We start from the raw sequence: 23023 nt of genomic DNA on the forward strand, positions 1-23023 counted from the left end.
GTTTTACATGCATTGATCCTTCAACTGTCACAATATACCTATGAATAGGGACTTGGGTTTTTTGGGAGGGGCAGGGGGACTCAAGTATTGTTAACATCCCCATTATGTAGAGGAGGAAACTGAGGCTCAGAGACCAGGGTGTGCTGAGCTGTCTTATTATACCAGTGTGTGAGAACCCTTTGTTAAATAGTTAGGAATTTTGTGATCTGGTTGACCACAGACTGAGCTTGAAATTGAAACCACTGGGAGTGTTTGCATTTGTAGAAATTGGCAGATGCTGAAAATCACATTCCTTCTAGCCAGAGCTGGCTGGGCAATGTTTACCAGCACACCATTTCTCAGAGATGTCAAATGACTTGTTCAAGATCACAAGCTAATGGTGGCTGAGTCAAAATTTGACCTCAGGTGTCTCTGACTCTGGACCCTGTGTTCTGAGCCAGGACCACACTGAGAAGCAGGAGAAAATGAACTTGAGCTTCCCAGTGCCTGTTCTGGTGACCTCCCAGCCCTTGGACTCTCCAGATTTAGGCTGAGTTATGCTCTCTCTCTTTCTCTTTTGATTTTCATTAGTATCTTAATAGTTTGTTTCCTTCTCATCATAAAACTGACCTATGCTTCTTGCAGACAAGTTGTAAAATGAAGAAATATATTAAGAAGTAAATAGCCATCCCTGAAATAACTGGTGCTAGCATTTTGTCACCTTTTACTGACTTTGACCTTTGTGTTTTTGGTTGCTTGAACTAAGCTTGATTCTTATTTGGTATCTCTGTTTTTTGCCTTTGGACATTCTTCTCTTTGATTTGTTATTTGATGTTTCTTTGTACTTTTCACTCTGCTTGTTCACACAGGATTCCTAGCTGTGACATGGGCTGCAATTAACCCCGTTCTATGTAGCATCAGCATGTATGGTGGAAAAAAAAAAAAAACAAAACCATGTAGTCAGCTTTATCCTTGAATCAGGCCCTGTGCCTCAAGAGGCTCATGTGAGAAGCAAGAGGGAAACAAAACCACCAATTCAGGTTGCCTGATTCACACTCCCTGTGATATGTGTGTCTTGAGTGAATGAAGGCAAAATCACACACACAGTTTACACTACTCTTTCTCTTCCTCTCACTATTTTTTCCACTGAGCCAAGGCACAGTAGTTGAATTTATGTAATTTGAATGTGCAAATTACATACTTTCTTGGTAAAACAGAGCAACAAGAGGAGCTAAGTAAAACACTTAGCCTTCTAAAGCATAGAAAATCAGTTGCTCAGTGTTAGAGCATTGTTAACTTTAGCTGTAACAGCTAACAATATTATATTTCACCTCTAGAATATACCTTTAAGACAATATTTATGTGTTTGTACGTGTGCTAGCATGTGAGTCTCACTATATATATGTGTGTATGTATATATATATATACACATATATGTATATATAAAGCATAATAACTAATTCTGAATCAGGTAAATGATTGGGAGTGTTAAAGAGGAGCTGTTTTCTTCACAACATTTCAATAGTGAGTAAGTGGCATAGAGAAATAGAGGCTGTCCCAAGAGACAAACCCTGTCCTTGGCTTTGGGCTATGCAAACCCTGTAGGTTCTGAGCATCAGTGATACAAATTGTGCCAATCTGTTAGAACAGACCCAGCTTCCCAGTGGTTTTGTGACTGTCGCCTGCCTCTGCATCTCTTATAATGAAATGGTTCTTGGACAGCTGGGTTATCAGCAAAGAGCTATGTAGGAAGTGCCCTGCCCAATTAATCAGATGTCATTCTGACCAGATTTCTTCAGCACACTGCTTCATGGTAAACAGCAGAGTATTAATAAATGAAAATCAAAAGGAGACAAAGGAGAAAGACATCATTTTTATGTATACTTGTCTTAAGGCATATTTTTCCATTTCTGAAACTTGAAAAATAACCATCTGGAAAGAATCATATTATAGACAAGGCATGTCATGACATTTACAGCAAATATTTTTTCCTGTGAGGATCAGTATTCTCTCATTGCCCCATCAACTGCCATATAATCAGATACCCATAAAGTATTCAATAAATAGAGGGTTCCTGCAATAAATCAATAGTGCAGGAATAATATGTTTTAAGTGTTCACATTTTCCTTTGTTTATCCTTCTTTTTAAACACAGTTTTGCGACACAAACCTCCTTAAACGTTTGTCTTTGTTTCTTTGCCTCTCAGCCACCCAGTCTCGGGCAAATGACATTAAACTGCACCACTGCAGAGAGATCTCTGGCATAAATAAATGTATCAGGAGGTCAAGAGGTCAAGAGCATAAATGAGGCAAAGATTTCAAAGAAATCACCGACCAAATGATTTATAAATCATGGAAAATACTGCTCCAGCCATAAAAGAGAAATTAAATTTATACATCATGAGCTTCAAGATGCTTTGGGTTCTGGTGGGTAACTGGGTTAGAAATGGAAGAGCTTATGTCATCCTGTTGTTGGTTTGGAGCCTTGTTACAGCGGCATTTACCCCAGGACTCTAAATCAGGAGGACTGAGATTAAACTCCCCTGCCCTTCTCCTGTGTCTCCAGAAACATTTGCTTTTACCTCTGACCTAGAATTTCCACCCCACCAGCCTCAACTCTGGAGTGGGGTAAAAATCAGTTCATTGTTGGGCAGGATGATTATACCTGAGAGTGAATATGAGCCTCCCATCTGTTGGTGAAAGGCTGAGAGTCCTACCTTTGTCTACAGAAAAGCAACAGAGAATTATAGCATCTGCCCTGGCTGGCCAAGGAAGCTGTGGAACTGAGGCCTTCTGGAGCATAACAGCCAAAACATCTATAGGAGAGAGTAAAATGAGCCAGTCTCTGTAAAAAGAACAATAATACCTTATGCTATAATCATCTGTAAAGAGAATCTGTCCAGAACTTTTACAGAGTAAAAATAATCCTTTCTACTTTTTGACGCATTTTCTTCAAAAACATGATGTTTAATCATTTCTTTCTTCTTCCCCCCTCCCCAATCTCTTTCTTTTTTCCTGCATTTGGGAAAATATCAGATTGGAAACTGCTTGAAAGTATCTATTTCATCTCTATATGAAATGTACACAGTGATCTGTACATAAAACTGAAGTAATTTCATGGGGAACTTGCCGAAAATATAGTCAGTTGGGAATGTCACTTCAGAGTTAAACAGATGTGAAGCGGCAAATGACACCATGAACAGCCATCAAGCTTTGGAATTGATTGCTGCTCTTTATGACCTATCCGATGGGGACTTAAACTTGGGGCTGGTTTTAAAGTTTTCCTGGAAACAAATTTTGGTAATCCTATTCAATGGAAACAATATGTTGGTTCCTAGCTTGAAATACAGATCTGTGGTGATAACAGAGAAAAACAATATGCTGTGTCAAGATTCCTTTGCTCTCACAATCCCAGGTAGGATTTCAGTGGAGCTCTGAGTTTTATTCCTTCTCTTTTCTTTCCTCTCTCCCTCCCCACTTTCCCTCTCTTCTTTCCTTCCCTCTTTTCCATTTCTATTTTTTCTTCTCAGGCTTCTCTTCTTAGCTTCAGGTATTTGCAGGAAGAAAATCTGTTAGAAAATTTTCAGCTATGTGTTTTGCTTTTTAAATATCTAAGACACATTTTATTCAAACATTTGGGATTAAAGAAATGTTAAGATACATTCTCCCCACCCCCCCATATACTTTTGCTAGTTTTCCTAAGCCTAGGTTATATGTTAAAGGGCATTTAATCCACAGCTTGATACTGCCTTTATTCTTACATTATCAAAATTGGGTTTTGAGTCACCTTGCTTAATGATATCTTTCCAATTCTGTTTTCCTTGATAATTGGAAAGTTGAGTCTTATGGGTTGGGCCACAAATCTATGCTGTGTTTGGAATTCTGGCTCCTAAGAACAGGTTAGTACTGTTTTCTTTCTTTATTCATTTTAGAAGGATGCTTTATCTTCCTTATCTTAGAATCTCTACAAATACCCCAGTGGGGCATCTACCTAAGAATCATCACTTTCCCCAAATAGATTTAATGTAGAAAGTTGAATAGGTTAAAAAACAAACAAGCTCACATAAGCTGCCTTACTTTTCTCTGCCTTTAGCTTTTTTCACATTGAAGAAAAGCACATCTGAAAAAGAAACTGAGATTTTTGCAAAGATCTGAACATAACACTGTAAACGTTTTCAGTGGTTTTCCCCAATATTCTCATAGCAGTTTTGCTTGGATTATGTCTCATTACTCAATAAAGGACATAAAGGATATTAATTCACATCTTAGAAAAAGCATGTAAACAATGTATCTGGAGAGAACCTGTTAATAATGATTAGTTTGTTTGCATTTTTCTGTGACTTGTTAGAAATTTTGAATAATATTTTGTTGAGGCAATTTGGTTGCTCACTTAGCCTCTTCCTTACACTGTGGCTCTGGTGTTCTCAGTTATAGCTGCCTGTCTCAGTCGAGCTTTCATGTAGTTGGGTCTGTTGGGCCAAGAAAGAGAAGAGAGAATCTCTGCTGCCACTAAATCTCTAACTCTGTTAAAGATTTTATTCATTTTTAAGGAAGTGAGCAATGAATATTACCATATTTGCCTTTTCTGGTCCCTTGCCTTTTCTTTTTCCCCAAAAGAATTCCTACTTTCATTGCAATAACTTTTTGTAAGGGTTCCATATTTTCAGTACAGTGTTTGTCTGGATATTACAACAGAGGGCGGGTTGCCCTGTAGGGGGTCATGTGTTTCCACAAGAATAATATTATAATGAGGAGGAGGATATTCCATCTAACAAATCATTGTAATAACATTTATAATAATAAAAAACGAAAAATACTATTAAGTTTTCAAAGGAAATGCAATGTAAAAATTCATACCTTTGGAACAGATATTGCTTGAGATGATTTATAAGTTATCCAAATTATATCTCTGGTCCATTGGCTGTTGATCACATCTAATGGCTTTGGTTTTTTTTAGCACGTGATATTTTGTTTGTGCTGAGAAATAAAGTCATAATCTTGAACATGCAGATGAAGAGAGGGCTGAGGTATTCTGTAAAAAGGCTGTGTGATGAGGTCTATTACATGGCTGCTATACAGTATATAATAGTGGATGACAAGCAGTGTGACAGTCTGAGTAGAGAGTAAGTGAGACAGTAATTCAGAAATACTAGTCTCATAAGGCAAAAAAATAAAAATCCAAAAACAAATATTTCTTACTGGTTTCAGCATGGAATTTCTTTAATAATACTCTCTGATGTAAGTGAAATCAGATATAATTCCCCAGGGTCTATTTTAAAGAATAAAGAAGAATCTTGTATTTAGTTCATGGACAGAAGACTATAATATAAGAATTCTTGACATTTTTTTCTTTTGTCGTCTGAATATCTGCTTCCTCAATTTCCCTTTGTAGTAAAAGCAATTAGGAGCATGGTCTCTGCAGTTAACAGTTCAAATCTTGCTTCAAAGACAGACTGATCTTATGCAGGCTACCTGACTTCTCCTTGCCTCAGTTCTGTTCTCTGTAAAATAGTGAAGACAGTACTACCCACCATGTAGAGTCACTGTGCGATTTAAGTACATGAAAAGCAGAAGAGTTCTTGGCACATGGTGAGTTAACAATTACTAAATATTCGCTGCTGCTATTATTACTATTGCTATTGAGCACCTACATTTTGCATAGACAGGTTAAGGCAAACTGGGCTAGCCTATGCTCACATGATTCTAACCTGGCTAGATGTTAATTGCTAAGAGTACTAAAATAAGCCTCTGAGACCTCCAAAGGCAAACTGAAAATTAAGCCCTTGGCTGTTAAGGGATAGTACCTGTGTATGCACAATAATTTTATAGTTAAGAAAAATGGAAATATACAGTGAAAATCTGATAATGAGGAAAGAACATTGGATTATGATTTGGAAAATGTGCCATTAAAAACAGACAGACAAACAAAAATGCATGACCTTGGGCAGGTCACATGTCCTTCTTGAATCTCATCAGCCAAATGAGAATGGGAGTGATGATACCCAATCTGTGTGTTTCCCAGGATTACTATGAGATCCGATTAGAAGAAACTTGGGCACAGGAAAGCTCTCTGGAAAGATGAATGTGCTGTTCAGGCAGGAGGTGATGCAAGTTGAATGACAGAGCAGGCTTTTGCCCATCAATCCTGCACTTCCACTGTTGCTGTTACTGCTCCAGTATGGGATGCTGGAGGATGGCCCGATTGCAAATTCCAGGGCACGCACATGGCCTGCTGATTGCACTGGCACCTGCTGTGCAAAAGGAACCAGGGTGCATTTTTATGTGTCAATTCCGGACAGACAGATAATTTTGCTTTGGAATAAAGAGGCTTTCCTGGGTAAAATGGGACAAATGCTTAGACCCCCATATCCTCTGAAACAGCATCTGAATGGCTGAAGCTTTGTGCCCTTTGAGGTCTGAATGATACCTAGTAATTTTGTGACAGTCTATTCCTTAGGCAGAGTCGCAGAGTTCAGCAGCCACCCCCTACAGCCCTGGCAAAAGCAGTTTCCGAAAATGCCAGAATAGAGAGGAGTTAATATACAGTGCGGAAGAGGAAAGGCCCAGGGAGTCCAGATCCAAGCCAGGAGACGGTTTTCAACAATGAGGGACAAAGAGTGCGTGGACGCACACACACGCATGTAAGGCACAGAATTAAGAGGACCAGAAATCTCCCCTACACCACCAATCCAGATGCAGAAATAAGAGGAGGGGGCCCGGTTGGGGCCCTAATCTATCACTCAGCCTGGCACGAGCAGGGAAGTCACGAGCCTGGCACCAGCCGCTGTGCTCTGGGGCCGCCTCCCCGCCTTGGGCGGCAGAAGGGCTGCAGGCTGAGCCGTGACATCCTGGGCCTGTGCTCCTCAACAGATGGCACTGTAAATCTGAAATATTCCACAGGAGAAAGACAAATGGGAATCAGCCGAGGAGGCTTGGAGCCTGGCATACGGAGCGAAATAAATAGAGGCCCAGCATCCTTATGGGGCCGTTCCTTCCTCCTGCTCTTAAATATCACACTTCTGAAGTCATCTCCCATTGGAACTCCCGGCAACTGAATAGGTTCATAAACACAGTTCTCTCTGGGCAGAGGGAAACTGAGAACATCAGGAAACTTTGCACTGATGCTTCCAGCCCCAAGTTAGGTGTGGAGATTGAACTTGTGAATGATTTCACACGAGACTCCTCTCTGGCTGATGACTCTGCCCTTATTCCCCACCTTCGGCCCCATTATTGAGCAGGAAACAGTCCCTTCCCTAATCTTCTTAAATATTTGCTGACCCTGTACTATGTACAATCTCTGTCATCCATTTATTCGCTTGTCATTTATTCTCCTTTATTGAGCATCTCCTTTTTCTCCTACGCTATGCTTGTGACTGAGGCCACAAAGATAATTGATGGTAACTTGCCCTCAAGAAGTTCTAGTTCAGTGTCATGGATAGATATTAATCAGGCTTACAAAACCAAATACAATGGTTAAAAGGCTCGCTCTGCCCTTTAATAGAGAGAGAAGCTCTCGATGTACTGATAAAATTTAGATTCCACTTATTATCTTACCTGTGTTTCAGTGAGTCCATTTATGACAAATTTCAGCTGAGGTGTTTCAGAATCTCTTGTTTGAGGCTGATGTATATAGTTGTAAAATATTTAAAATATCTTTATAGTACACATACAGAGCATAAAATCCATCTCTCACTATGCTGGAGTGGGCATGGCAACCCACTCCATACTGTTATTCTGCAGCTCTGCCTGCCTTCTTGAATGTCAACTGCTTTGTTGTCTCTGATCTTCAGTCACACTGTTCCAGTTTCAGTGAGTGCTCTGCCCAGGTCCCTTGTATGAGTGCCTCGTTGCAAGCTCTCAGGCATCAGCATAAATAGCATTTCTCCAGAGAGGCAGGATGTTGTGGTGGCTGAGTGGACTCTGCAGCAGTCCTGCCAGGATCAAAATCTGAACCAGCTAATTGCTAGCTATTTGATGGTGAAGGAGATGGTGGAAGACAAGAGAAGCCTGGCGTGCTGCAGTCCATGGGGTCACGAAGAGTCAGACACAACTGAATAACTGAACAACAATGTGATCTTAGGCAGATTCCTTACTCTGTTAATGTTTCCCCATTTAAACAATGTGGGTTGTTATGACACCTATCTCATTAGATTGCTAGGAGGTTTAAGTTAGAAAATATATGGGAAGTATTTACAGTAGCACTCAATAAATATTAGCTTTTTTGTTCCCTATGATATCTAATGGCTTCCCAGGTGGTGCCAGTGGTAAAGAACCGACCTGCCAATGCAGGAGACATAAGAGACACGGGTTTGATCCCTGGGTCGGGAAGGTCCCCTGGAGGAGGGCATGGCAACCCACTCCAGTTTCTTGCCTGGAAAATCCCATGGACGGAGGCGGCTGGGGAGCTACAGTCCATAGGATCACAAAGTCGGACATGACTGAAGCGACTTAGCACACATGCAGTTCATATCTAAGTCGACTCACTCCTATTACTGTGTTACTCTCTGCCCTCTTTTCGTATGACACAAGTAGGTATGACAATCATGTAAGGTAATTCTGTGCTTATTGATCTATTATCGATCTTTTCCAGTACAGTGTAAGCTCCACAAGGCTCTTTTACTTAACAAAATATCCCCAGCACTTAGCATAGTGCGTGCTTATGGGTTGATCTTGGAAGTATGCTGCTTGGAAATCATTCTGTCTTGCTTTCCTAACAATGGAGAGTTCTGGATGCCAAACAGAAATGCACAAAATTTTCCATATTGTAATGGGCGTCTGGAGATATTCTTCTGAGACAATTATGAAATATAATATGCCTCCATAATATGATATATGATATCTGGATCTTTTTCAGATACAGGTAGGGAGGTTTCATTGAATCTTCTTAATGAAAATCAATCATCTAAAAATTAAATAAAGTTGATGCAACTAACTATTCAGTCCCACTTGCTTCTTAGCAAAAGCACCCAACCCACCACTGGGATCCCTGTTGCTAAGTTTTCTCAAGAATCAAATTGATTAATAGATTTTTTTTTTTTCCTAAAGGCCTTTCAAGTAAGCAGGTCAAGTAGCTACGATTTCATTAGGGCCTCTCTAGTCAGTGATAGCTATGCAATTTGGTTCCAAACATCCAACTTATAGATTGGCCTAAGCCCCACAGAAGTGATTGTGTTGCAGGGATTTTAGAAGTCTGTGGATTGTCATTAACTATGATTAAGGAATTTTGGAAGGGGAGTAGGAAGCTTTGCTGAGAAGCAAATATTTGCACATTTCATGCAATGAAATGATGCACTAGGGCCAATGCACTCCCCCTTTCATCCTATGCTCCCAAAATCACAAAATATATTAAAGTTGTTTATTAATGACACTTTTTTATATGGGACTTCCCTGGTGGCTCAGATGGTAAAGCGTCTGTCTACAATGTGAGAGACCTGGGTTCGATCCCTGGGTTGGGAAGATTCCCTGGAGAAGGAAATGGCAACCCACTCCAGTACTCTTGCCTTGAAAATGAACTTCTAAAATGAAGAATTAGGAACCAGCAAGATATGGTCATACATTAATGAGAGATTTGGAAATAACAAAGATGATAATGGCAAAGCCCAAAGGAGAAGTTTGATATGTTTAATAGGTTTGATAAGTTTGTTATTTTTGATAACTGGTCAAGTCTTCAACTCACTTCTTCATTTTGGTACCAGTAAAACTTTAAGGGGATACAACATTAGGACAGTAAAAGTAAACATTTATCCATGTACATATATCTATCTCTATGTCTATTATCTATGTTGAAATCCATGACTGTGTATATCTAAATCACCTATCTATATATAATTGTGGCTCATATTGTGAACCACTATAGTAGGTATATATAAATTGCACTTATTTTGTACATAGTAGCAGAGGAATTATAATTGGGAAGATAGCTTAAAGACCAGTGGTGGAAAATGAGGATCATGGAAGTAATGGTGAGTGAAGAAATCCCAGTTTCCACAATGAAAGATGCCCAGTGTTGGTAATACCTGGAGGATTCAGAGGAACTTAATTAGATAACCCAATATCTGAAACAGTTTCAGAAATTATCATTTTTCTCTGAACTTCCAGGTATATTTGAAAGTCAATAAATGATAATTAATAAGGTAGCTTTTTTAAAAGGATAATGTCAAGCACGTTTTTTTTAAAGTTGAGATAGACTTTAGAAATTCCACTTTTACAACTTGAAAAATTTAGAATTTTTAATAGCTTTAGATTTATAGAGAAGTTGCCAGAATTATACAGAGTTCCTGTGTAGTCTGGGCTTCTCTTGTGGCTCAGCTGGTAAAGAATCTGCCCGCGATGCAGGAGACCTGGGTTCAATCCCTGGGTTGGGAAGATCCCCTGGAGAAGGGAAAGGCTACCCACTCCAGTATTCTGGCCTGGAGAATTCCATGGACTCTATAGTCCATGGGGTCGCAAAGAGTTGGACACGACTGAGCAACTTTCACTTTTAATACAAAATCACCTCATTTTGCAGACAAGAAAATTGTCCTAGAAAACTAAATGATTTGCTCCTGTCAATGTCAAGGGGAGAACCAGGATGCAGTTTCCTCAGCTGGCGGCTGAGGGCTCTTCCTAGTAAACTGTGCCTTTTTCCATCTTGTGATTTTGTACTTCCTCTATGTTTTTGCTAATTAGAAACAAATTTGGTTCAGAAATTCATGGTGTGAAATAGATATAGGCAGAGCTGGCCTGGATGACGTCTACTTCATCCCTGAGGGTACCTGAAACATCTTTGAGTAACTCTCAGGGCTCCAAGGAGGATAGTTTGGCAGCAGCTCTGGGGTTCAATGACAGAACTTGTTAAAAGTTAACCATTTGGCACCATCTGCCCTGTGAGGCTTGAGGTGGGGCTGCAACTGTCTGAATCAAGAGCCACTATGAGCAGGGAGGTGACTCAAGTACACAGGCCACAGATGGGATGTGCTATTCTGTAAGAGCATTCTCTTAACCCTTAGAGATTAAACTTAAGAAAGAAAGAGTCAAATAACTACATTTGAGTTCATACAAATCCCCTAACTGTACCTTTCCTGTTACGTGTTCTCGGAATAAAGGCAAGATTGGCTCAAAATGTACATTTGGGTCCTCTGTTTTCCTCATTCCTAGAAAAACAAATTCTTCACCTTCCTTAATTTTTCCTTTTTACCACTGTGGGGTAGGGAAAAAAGGGAGCAAATAAGCAGTTAAAAAAAAAAAAAAGAGAGAGAGAGAGAGAAAAGAAAAAGACATTATGACATAAGGACCTAAAGTTACAGCCTAGAATCAGAAAAATTTGGATTTAATGCCCAGTGTTGCAATATATTAACTGTGTGATTTTTGAGGGAGTTACTCAGTCTCTCTGTGGCTCAGTTTCCTTATTGGTAAACAAGAATGGTATTTATGGCAGGTATTCAAATTTGTCACTGAGGGAACAGAATGAGATAATGCATCTAAATAGTTTTGCCTCAGGCATAGGAAACTGTCAGGACTTAATTAACAGTGGTTGTTATGTTTTTCACTAGTACTACAATAATAATCAGAGGGCAATGGCATCCCACTCCAGTCTTGCCTGGAAAATCCCATGGATGGAGGAGCCTGGTGGACTGCAGTCCATGGGGTCGCTAAGTGTCAGACATGACTGAGCGACTTCACTTTCACTTTCACAATAACAAAACTGTCAAGAGGGGAATAAACGCAAAAGAATGAATAAGCAACTTTTCTGAGGGCAAACCTATAAGTCTTTTACTTTTAGTAGCACTCTAGAAAAAGTTACCTTTCCCAAAGTACTTGTTTTTTTCTTTGAATTTTTGATGATTATTTATTTAATGATAATACATTCTCTCATTCATATAGCATGGTGGAATTGTCGAATTGACTTATTTTATAGAGTTTTTTTTTTTTTTTTAAATAGTCTCATGCTCTAAAACTGAAGAATCTGAGCTATAGGATTTTTTTAAAGATGGAAGTATTGAGCTGGTGAAAAAGTTTGTTTGGGCAAATGAACTTTATGGCCAATCCAATACTTGAATTTTCATGATTTTCTTCAATCAGTTGTTTATTCAACAAGTATTTGTTAAGTGCCTGCTATGCACGAGCAGTATTCTAGTCACCTGAGATACACAAAACAAAGATCCATGATATGAGAGCTAGCTAAACCCAACATAAGATGACAATAAATTATATTGTATGTTAGATGGTTGTAAGTGCTATAGAAAAAGAGAAAATCAGGACAAGGCAAGGAGTGTTGGAAGCCCAGAGGCTTGGTTTTGTTTTATTTTTAATGAAATGTGACCCTTGTGGGGACAGACCCTAGTGTCTGGGTAAAGAGAATAGATGCTAAAAGAACTGATCTTTCAACCACTCTTGATTTTCTGTTCTACTGCCTTCCAGTGAGTCAGCTTTCCCTGCTCCAACAGCCTGATTTCTAGCTGCTACCAATCCTAGCAGATCCACTTTTTTGACGGGCCAGAAACAGGCCCATTCAATTACTCTAACCCATAGCCCAGCCAGAGGTAGATGAAAAGTGATGTTCCAGAGCATGAACAATTTTCTCCTTGTAGTTTTCTAGGATTACGGGCAAACGAGGGAACTCCATCTAGATGTTAGGTGGAGGCTCTTGGGTTTTCTAGCCCCTCTTGTAGGGATTCCAGCTTTCGTTCACAGGTGAGAGCTGCCAGGACACTCAAGTGCAAGGTAGCATTATCATTAATCTCCCAACCAGGGCTCCTATTAATGTGTCACTGAAACAGCCTATTTTCTATACCAGTTCTCACCCCTTTGATATACTGGACATGTGTCAAAGAAATCAGAGGCCATCCATATCTTATCTTACATTAGGAAGAGGCATGTAGAAATGTCCCTTCATTACCAGGACAGTCATGTCAAAAAGAATCGACTTATTGTCAGCGTTTCTAACCTAACAATGTTAATGGAGCCTTTAGACATCCTTTCTCCTCATTTGTTTCTTAGATGCCTATCAAGGAGACAGTTGCATGACTTTCCAAGCTCTGGGGAGCCCTGTGTATGTGTATTAAATGACAGCACTCTAGGCTGCTTATTATAAAGGACACGGGGGTAGGTGGGAGGATTGAGATCCTGGAAGGAAAGCATGCTGTTGGCGGAGTGCCAAGATGGTGAGAGACTCCAAGAAAGACTCCAGGCTCCAAAGTTAGATATTGTTTCTCCCCTCTCCTGTCCTCCCCTCCAAAATTTTCCAACATTGCATGATAAATATATACATTGAGTGAAGACAGTTTCCAGTAATGTTTTAGATACCTTTCTCCCTTAATTCATACACGTAGTTCAATTATTTTTTTCCTGCGACAGAGGAGGAATTAAGGAAAGAAATCATTGGCTAGAGAATTTTCTAGGCCCTTCAGAAAGTAGCTGGTGCTGGGAAGGGATATGCAAGTTGAAGCTGATCTTGGAGGAACCAGCTCCCCAATAACGTGCTGTTTGCCATCCAGTGCCGATCAATGGTAACAAGATGATGGGTTGATATTAATGAATAAATCAATAAGCCATTTCCCCCTGTGGAAGTTACACAAATGCCTTGTCCTAATAGTATGAAACCATTGGAATTTTTCTTGGAAATGCCCATAGACTCTTACAGTAAATCTCTTTCACAAATGGATAATTCACCCTTCTTTCTTTTAAGACACAATGAATATGCTCCTTAGATCTGCAGTCTTAATCAAACCCACTCAGAGACAGTTGAACTTTGTCCAGTCAGCATGGTTCAGCAAGATACAGCCGTCAACTGTGTGCACCGTACTTTCATAGATTTCAGGGGGCTATTTGCCATTTGGGGAAATGCTCAGCACCAGACACCCCTTTTCTGTGGGAATCCGTTATGTATAACTCACAGAGGAAGGTTGTACTCGGCCTTCCATTTCCACGTTGGAAGCTGATTGAATCTAAATTTTCCTCTCACCAACCCCTGGCTCAGCCAACTAGATGTTCTTGCCCGGCTGTTTGGGCTGTGAGCTGTGATGTACACTTGGAGGGGATTAATCATGGTGGTGGCACCTTGCGGCAGTGGCTGCAGCTCTCGGTGGTGAAGGCACAGGTGGCTAGCAGTGAGTTGTTCTCCCCAGTCTTTCTGAGCCCAGTCTTTCTTTTGTTCTCCCCGGTCTTTCTTTTGTGAGCAGCTGTGTATCTCTTGGATATGGCTTGTGTTTCTGGTTTTTGAGTTTGGGGGCTAATACTCTGAGTCACCTGACAACATTTTAAAAGTACCTTTCCACTTAGGTTAGCTAGAGTTGGTTTCTGACCATTAAGGAAGCTTTATCGTATTTCAGCACTGGGATGCAATGCCAGATGTCACTCGCTGCATTGTGTGGAGGAGAAGGCTGAGCCTTGGCAAGGTGAGTAACTTGCCAATGTTTTCACTGGTGAGTGGCAGAGTTGAGACCTGAAGTGAGCCTGTGAGACCCGTGGAAGCAAGCTTTATATCTTATTTAATGTGTTATGTTTAGGACCTGGCAAAGGACCAGACTCTCAAGATTTGGACTCCACATTCAGCCTACAGGTTACATTATTATCTCTATTTGAGAGAGAAACTACAGTTATCTACAGTATATTAGGACCTTTCCAGTACAAAAATGTTTGTTGTTTTTCAGGAGAATAGGCTCAGGAAAGCTGGAGCACAACCACATTTATCTTCCTGTTCAAATGAATCCCACTATTTACCATTCTTGAAGGTGAACATAGTATGGAAGGGCTTTGTGGAAAATAGAGACTACAAAGTGGTGAGGCTGGAATGTCATTTATTCAACTAACTATGTTTTGGGGAACATGCATAGACTGTCACTCTGTGCTGGGTAGGCATCTGAGGTATAGCTTTCTCATTTCATCCTAATAATTGTTAACAATATGATGTTGGTGCTATTATTGTTCTTCTTTTATAGATAAGGAACCTGAGACTTAGAAAGTCTAAGTTCTTGCCCCAGACTTACAGCCAGTAAGCTATAACACCAAATATGACTGACGTCATGACCCAAGCTCCTGACCAATATACTATACCAGTGGGGCCTGTTGACATTTGGATCTGGGGTTTGTTGATGATGGTTGACTGCTTTTGAGCACGTTTCATTAAAAAAATGTATAGAATGGCTTATGTTATTCCAAGGTCATGGTCTTTGAGAGAGATACCCTTCCTCCACTATTTTTATTTTTCTGTGGGAGAAAGCTGAAATTTGGAAGACTTGGCAAAGAGAGTGTTAATGTGCTAACATCAAATGAATTCCATGGATTTTCTATTCATTAAGGCCCATTTCCCTGCACATAACTCACCTCTGCTTGGTTATACTACTCCAGGGTATGCTAGTAAAAAGGGGAAAAAATGGGGAAGCCAGCCAAAAAGAGGTGTTTTTGGCTGCAAAAATCAACTTACACCTACCAACAAAGAAAAACAGAAAGCCTTTGCCAAACAGTAAATATCAAGTTCATTGCCTAAACCCCAGAAGAAAACGTATTAAGCAATTTATGGTACCTTTTTGAGTCTGTGGTCACCTGATACTACTTGGCTGTGAATCTGGGGAATTGCAATTCAGCAGTTGGGAGGCGAATCAGAGCAAAGGTTCTGCTCGTTTCATAGGTTGGCTGAAGTACTGGGGAGATGGCAAAATGAGAGTCCCCTTTGTCTTAGATGATGAATGAACATTTATTTATTCATTTACTGAATCAATTTACTAAGCACCTAACCAGGTACCAGGCAGTCTTTTACCCCTGGGGATAAAGCAGTTGACTAGACTCTCACAATATCCTTCTCACAGAACTTACAGTCTAGCCAGGGGAGATGGATAAATTAAGACAACAAATAAATGAATAATTTCAGAGAGTGATAAGTGACTTGAAGAACACAAATCAAGTGCTGCAATAGAAGGTGACCCTTGGAGAGAGAGTAATTGAGGTTGAGTGGCCTGGAAGGTCTCCCTGAGGCCCAGATGTTAAGAAAAAGCCCAGCCAAAGATTTTTGAGCAAACATTCTGGACAGTAGGTGCAAAGGACACAATGGTAACTGAACAGATCAGCAGAGCAGATCATGAAGGATCTTCATTCATACTCAGCAGCAACGAGAAGCACTTGAGAGCATTTGAGCAAAAGCGTTGATGTGTCTGATTGACATTGATTGAAGGCTCATTGGGCAGTCTCAGTAGAAGGTGGTTTCAAGAGGCCTAGGAATAAACGTGGCTTCCCCAGTGGCTCAGCAATAAAGAATGGGCCTGCAGTGCAGGAGACACAGAAGAAGTGGGTTCGATCCCTCAGTTGGGAACATCCCCTGGAGGAGGGCATGACAACCCACTCCAGTATTCTCTCTGGGAAAATCCCATGGACAGAGGAGCCTGATGGGTTAAAGTACATGGGGTTGCAAAGAGTTGGACATAAATGAAGCAACTGAGCTCATACACACACACGCACACACACAGAAATACATGCAGGAAGAAGAGGTAGAGGATGTAGCCAGACTGCAGAAGTATCACTGTTGCTGAACAGGTGTGTATATCTAAAGTATACTCAGAGTGATTTTCAACTCTGACTGCACATTTGAGTCACATTTGAAACTTCTTAGGAATATAGCTACCTGGGATTCATCCTTGAATATAGTGATTCAGCAAGTTAGGAAACACATCTGTCTTTTAAGAAAGAAACAACAGGAGATTTTAAAGTCTAAACAGGGTTGAGAACCACCGGTTTAAAAGTATTTTCACATTCATTACTACTTTTGGTTGTCCCATAATCTGTGAGTTAGCTGCTGTTGCTTTTCCCATTTCATGGATAGGAATACTGAGGCTTGCAGAAAGAAAGTGATTTATTTAAGATTACATAGTGAGCCAAAGCCAGAATCTAGTTCTCTATATGCAAATCCAATGTTCTTCCTCTTACCCCACCACATATCCCTGAAGTAACCAGTAGGTGGATTACTGTCTTTAAAAATCCAAGATAGAGTTGCCAGTCCAGGTTCGATGCACGATGCTGGATGCTTGGGGCTGGTGCACTGGGACGACCCAGAGGGATGGAATGGGGAGGGAGGAGGGAGGAGGGTTCAGGATGGGGAACACATGTATACCTGTGGCGGATTCATTTTGATATTTGGCAAATCTAATACAGTTATGTAAAGTTTAAAAATAAAATAAAATTAAAAAAAAAAAAAAAAGAAAGTGAAGAAAAAAAAAAAAATCCAAGATAGAGAAGGGTGCTTACCATCAATAAGTGGCAACATAATGGGGATTTGGAGAGAAAGTGGGAGCCCATGGGCTGGAGGTGAAGTATGGAGGTATTCCTACATGGTGCCAGTAGGAAGATGGATCAGATAGCATGGAATCTAAAGAGGTGATAAAAACAGCTTTGAGGGGATAAATGGTGGAAAGTTTGGAGGAAAGAAGGCATAATTAGCTGTGGGAAGATGAAGATACTTTCATAAAGATGCTTCCATGAACCAGAACACCACTATAGTGTCTTTTATTTTTTTTTATTTTGACGTTTAACATTGATTCCAGTTTCTTTTTGGAGAGGGAGAGGTGAAGATTTCTTTTCCATTGGCTCTTCTACCAAGATGCTTTGTGTTGCCTGGACCATGTTAATTTTAAGGATTTTCAACTTTCCCTTTGATCCTGAGATACTTCTTTATCTTCTAACAAGATCCCCTTTAGCTGTGGGTGTGCAAAACCAGTTTCCATTGCTGTCAACAAAGCAATGTATGCTGTTTGATACAGTGACCACTTAGAGAAGGAAGACTGAGTGTGCAATTCTCTAAATTAGCAAGCAGACTAATTTGGCATCCTCCTGCCCCATTCTCTATACCCAACCTCTCTACACCTCTCTCCGGTTTCAGCTTATGTGAAAATCACTGACTTCTTTTCTGGGATGCATGCCTTGCATTTATTTACAATGAAGTGACTGTCATCAAGGAGAAATATTGGATACTCAGGAAGGATCATTCCTTCAATCCATTCTTCATTTAATAGCCAGAGTGATTTTTTTCAAAGTGGAAATCTGATTGTGGCACTTCCCTACTTTAAACTCTTTGGTGACTTCTTATGCAACTAGGATAATGCTGAGCCCATAAAGTGCTTGCAAGACCCCAGGCATGTGTAGTTTACCAAGATTCAACCTCATTTTCCCTTGCCTTTGATATCTATACCCCAAGCACACACACATTTTTGTAGTTCCATGTAGGTAAAGTGCTCCAGCTACCACAGGACATTTGTACATTCTTTTCTTCACTCTAAAGACTCTTCCTTTCCCATTTTACTAGTTAATTTTTTATTTGCACTTCAGAACTCTGTCATTTCATCAGATAGGCCTTGTCTGGTCATCCTAAATTAATCCCAGTTCTGGCTCCCTCTTCTTCCTCAATGTCCATCCTCCCCACCCCCAACCTTTCCCCATCAAGGCATCACACACATCTCATCTGAAGCACCAATCATAGTGGCAATCTCACATTTGTTTTTGTGATTCCTCAAATTTGATTAAAGTTTAAGCCCCCTCTAATCTGTAAATTTTGTGAAACTAGGCCCCTGATTGTTTTTATCAACGTTGGGGATTGCGTGAATTCTGTTCCTGTCCACACACAATGCTTGGTACATAATGATAAGAGTGAAAATAAGAGAATAACAATAGTAGCTACCACTTCTATACTATGGACTGTTCTAGCTCCTCTTGTATATTAAATCCTTTTGTCCTTTAACAACCATATGAGGTAGGTTCTACCATTATTCCCATTTAAATACAGGGAAGCAGAGCTACAGGGAGGCTATACGACTATAAAAGTCACACAGCTAAAAAGTAGTAAAGCTAAGATGAAAACCACTCAATGTGGTTACAAACTTAGCATTTTAAATTATAATGCTATCTTTCTTTTGTATAAAATAGATGTTCCATAACTCTTTGTTGAATGAAGATATGAATAAAAAAGCACATGACTCCAAAAATCTGGAATAAAATTCCAGAGACCTGAGCTCAGTCTTAACTCTGTGCCTGACACCTATGTGTAATTTCAGCTTTGAAGACCTCCATTCCCTCCCTTTGTGTGAACAGGGGAAGTGAGACAGACAAGCATTAAGCATAAACAATCTGACTCCAAGCTGGCATGACTTAAAAGGCTACATCTGGATTCAGCTCTTGGGCTTTGAAACCTTAAAACAAAAATGACCAAGGTAGAGAGCTTGTTTCCTAGATCATAAGGGAAGTTAGAGCCCCTGAGAGATGGAACAATAAACGGAAAGACCATCTGAATGGAGCATGCATCGTGCTTCCAGACCAAGCAAACAGGAAGTTGTAGGCCTTTCTCTGCCTATCATTTTAGGTATTGCACGAGGAGGGATTTAGGGGATAATTATCAACAATCACTTCCTTCTTGAGATATTTGTTATTAGCAGTTGTGAATGCCTGCTGGAGAAACCACTGAGTTAATTTTCCTCTTTCCTAATGTAGTTATACAAAAGTCTCATTGCGTTAATACTTTTGCAATTTTGCTGTAACTGAAGCCTCAGAAAACAGCTCACCAGAGATCCCAAGCCTTGCAAACAGGTCTCAGGAAGCCTGCATGGAAAATGCAGACGTGCTCCTCTGTTGCTAGTTAAGCTGGCTGGGACATTAATGCATGCCTCCTCCAGCATTTTAGACCCAGGCCCCAGGCTCAGGCCCCCATCCCCACCCCCAAAGCTGCCATCAGGGTCCTATGTGCCTCCTAAACACTTGGCTGCGGCACTTGGGACATTTTATTGAGGCAGCTTTACTGGAAGGATCCAATTACAGGGAATGGCATGTTAGATTCAGTGCCCCGGTTAACAATGCTATGGAGAACACTGAGGTTCCTTTAGTCCTTCCTGGGATGAAAAAAAGACGAATAGAGGTAATGGCAAACAGCCCCTTGAGATGGCTGCTACTTCTGGACATGAACACTCCACTGGTTTTTTTTTTTTAACTTTATATTTTTATTCATGTATAAAAAGCAATACATCATAGTTGCAGAACAAAAATGTCCAACAATAGGAAATAGAAAGAGTAAAAAGTAAAGTTCTCCCTTCCTGCCCTTAAAATCCCACATACTTCCCCTGAGGTAAGCACTGTTTTCAGATTGTTGCATATCCTTCCAGATCTTCCTTTATTGCATTTAAAACAAAATTATATTATGCTTTAAAAATTTCTGTCTACATTTTTCTGCAACTTTGTTTTTTGCCTTAACAATACATCATGGATATTTTCCACATCAATGCATACAAGTCTACTTTATTCTTTCTAACTGATGCTTTGCAATTCCTAGTATGTCTATATTACAATTTTCTTAAGCAGTTCCTCTTGTTGATCCATTTTTAGATGCTTCCCAAATTTTGGCCACTACAAATAATTCTGTGATGAATATCTATAGTTTCTTTAAAAACAGTGTGCACACATGAGAGAGTTTTTGTAAATTCCGGAGTGATTATTCAGAGGATTAGATGAAAATATTACTTCTAGGATGGTCAAGTTCAGGTTTCCTCTTGAGCTTAAATAAACCTTTGGAGGTTTTCTTTTTTTTAAATATAAATTTAAAAAATAAAATAGTTCTGCAGTCACGTGACTGATCCACATATTTACTTTCCTGTTGTAATCCCTCATCCAGCCAATTCAACTCCAAGCCCTACAGGTAACCACTGCTATTACTTTCTTAGGTTTTCTTCCAAATCTTTTAATGCATAAACAAGCAAATGTGAGTATATTTTCTTATTTCTTCCCCCATTTTTACATAAAAGCAATATATTTTATGTACTCTTTGCTCTTGCTGTTTTCTCTTACCCATACATCTGATAGGCTTTTCCATATAAATACTCAGAAAGCTTTCTCATTACTTAAAAAAAAATTACTTTATGTTTTTAGAACAATTTTAGGTTTACAGAAAACTTGAGTAGAAATTGCTGAGGTACAGAGAGTTTCTATATACCACTCTGTGCCTTCCCACCAGTTTTCCATGTTATCCAAGCTTGCAACAGTATGGTAACTTTGTTACAACTGATGAACCAATACTGATACATTATTATTAACAAAAGTCCATAGTACATTAGGGTTCACTTTTTGTGTCTTACATATCTGAGTTTTGAAAAATGTCATATATTCATCCTTCAGTATCATGCAGAACAGTTTGTGTCCTAAAAATCCCCTGTGTTCACCTAGTTGGCTCTCCCTCCCTGGCAATTACTGATCATTTTACTGTCTCTACGGTTTTGCCTTTTTCAGAATGTCATATAGTTGGACTCATACAGTGTATAGCCTTTGCAGACTGGCTTCTTTATGTAATGCGTATTGCATTCTTCCAAATTTTTTTCATGACTTGATAGCTTTTTTTTTTTTTTAATTGCTGAATAATTCCAATGGGTGAACCACCATTTATTCACTTGTTGAAGGACATCTTGGTTGCTTCCAAGTTTTGGCAACTATGAATAAAACTTCTATTAGCTTTTTTGTGCAAGTGTTTGTGTGGACTGAATTTCATACCAAGGAGTACAATTGCTGAATCATATGGTGAGACTGGTTTAGATTTATAAGAAATTGCAAAACTGTTTTACGAAGTGTCTATAACATTTTGCATCCCCATTAGCAGTGAATGGGAATTCCTTGTCAGCGGTTGGTGTTTAGTTTTGAATATTAGCCATTCTAATAGATGTGTAGTGGTCTCTCATTGTTGTTTTAACTTGCAGTTCCCTAATGATATATAATGTTGAACATCTTTTCATATGCTTATTTGCCATCTCTATAACTGTTTTGGTTAGGTGTCTCTTCAGATCTTTCACCTGTTTTTAAATTTGGATGTTTTCTTATTATTGAGGTGTAGGAGTTCTGTATATTTTGGATATAATTCCATTATCAGGTATGCTTTGCAAGTACTTTTTCTCGGTCTGTGACTTGCCTTTTCATTTTAATAAATGTCTTTTGCAGAGCAGAAGTTTTAAACTTAAAGTATAGCATCATTTATTTTCTTTTATAAATTGTGCTTTTGATGTTGTATCTAAAAAATCCTCACCAAACCCAATGTCACCTAGATTTTTCTCCTATATTTTCATCTAGAAGTTTACATTTAGATTTATGATCCATTTTGTGTTAATTCTTGTGAAAGCTGTAAGGTATGAGTTTAGGTTCATTTCTTTGTATTTGGATGTCTAGTTTATTTCAACATCATTTGTAGAAAAAAATATCATTTAATTATTAAAGTACCTTTACTTCTTTGTCAAAGATCAATTGACTATACTTGTGTGAGGTTATTTTTTGGCTCTTTATTCTGTTCCATGATCTATAATTCTATTCTTTTGTCAATCCTACTCTGTAGATTTGTATTTAAGCCTTAAATTTGCGTAATATCAATCCTCTCAGTTTCCTTTTCTTTACTGTGGGTTGGCTATTCTGGGTCTCTTTGCCTTTTTACATAAACTTTAGAAATCACTTTGTTGATATCCTGAAAGTAATGTGCTTGAATTTTACTACAATTTCATTAAATCTTTAGATAAAAATAAGAAGAATTGATATCTTAACAACTTTTAGTCTTTCTATACATGAACATGCACTATTTCACTGTTTATTTAGATATTTTATGTCTTTCATTAGAGTTTTGGAATTTTTCTTAGATAGTTCTTGTACATATTTTGTTATATTTATACCTAAATATTTAATTTTAATGGAGGGCTAATGTAAATGGTGCTATGTTTTACATTTTAAATTCCTATTGTTCATTGCTGGTATTTGAGAAACTAATTGACTTTTGTATATTAACTTTGTGTCCTGAAACCTTGTTGTAATCACTTACTGGTTCCTGGAGTTTTTCTGTTGATTCTTTGGAATTTTCTATATAAACAATCATGTCATCTGTGAACAAAGACAATTTTATTTCTTCCTTCCCAATCTGTGAACCGTTTCCTTTTCTTGTCATATTGCATTGGCTAGGACTTCTAGTCATATGTTGAAAGGCAGTAGTGAGAGGGGACGTTATTGCCTTGTTCCCATTTAAGAGAAAGGTATCTAGAAACTCACATTATGTATTATGTTAACTGTAGATTTTTTTG

The 23023-nt window shown here is 39.2% G+C and overlaps 1 long non-coding RNA gene across 44 annotated transcripts in view; it reads left to right on the plus strand.

Annotated features, from left to right (window-relative positions):
• Positions 1-23023, plus strand: part of LOC129636993 (uncharacterized) — a 499812-nt gene that overhangs the window by 60088 nt on the left and 416701 nt on the right. For 29 of the 44 annotated variants that reach the window (XR_008707270.1, XR_008707263.1, XR_008707260.1 and 26 more), the window contains one exon: positions 14288-14353. The exons of 9 other annotated variants lie outside the window; for them this stretch is intronic. This is a non-coding gene — a long non-coding RNA (uncharacterized LOC129636993). Of the gene's footprint in view, positions 1-2185; positions 4209-14287; positions 14354-14464; positions 15075-23023 lie in introns of those variants that run through there. 6 more of the 44 variants (XR_008707298.1, XR_008707318.1, XR_008707299.1 and 3 more) reach the window with 5 other exon arrangements.

The sequence above is a fragment of the Bubalus kerabau genome, chromosome 1 (genome assembly GCF_029407905.1).
Source record: "Bubalus kerabau isolate K-KA32 ecotype Philippines breed swamp buffalo chromosome 1, PCC_UOA_SB_1v2, whole genome shotgun sequence".
NCBI classification, from domain to species: Eukaryota; Metazoa; Chordata; class Mammalia; order Artiodactyla; family Bovidae; genus Bubalus; species Bubalus kerabau.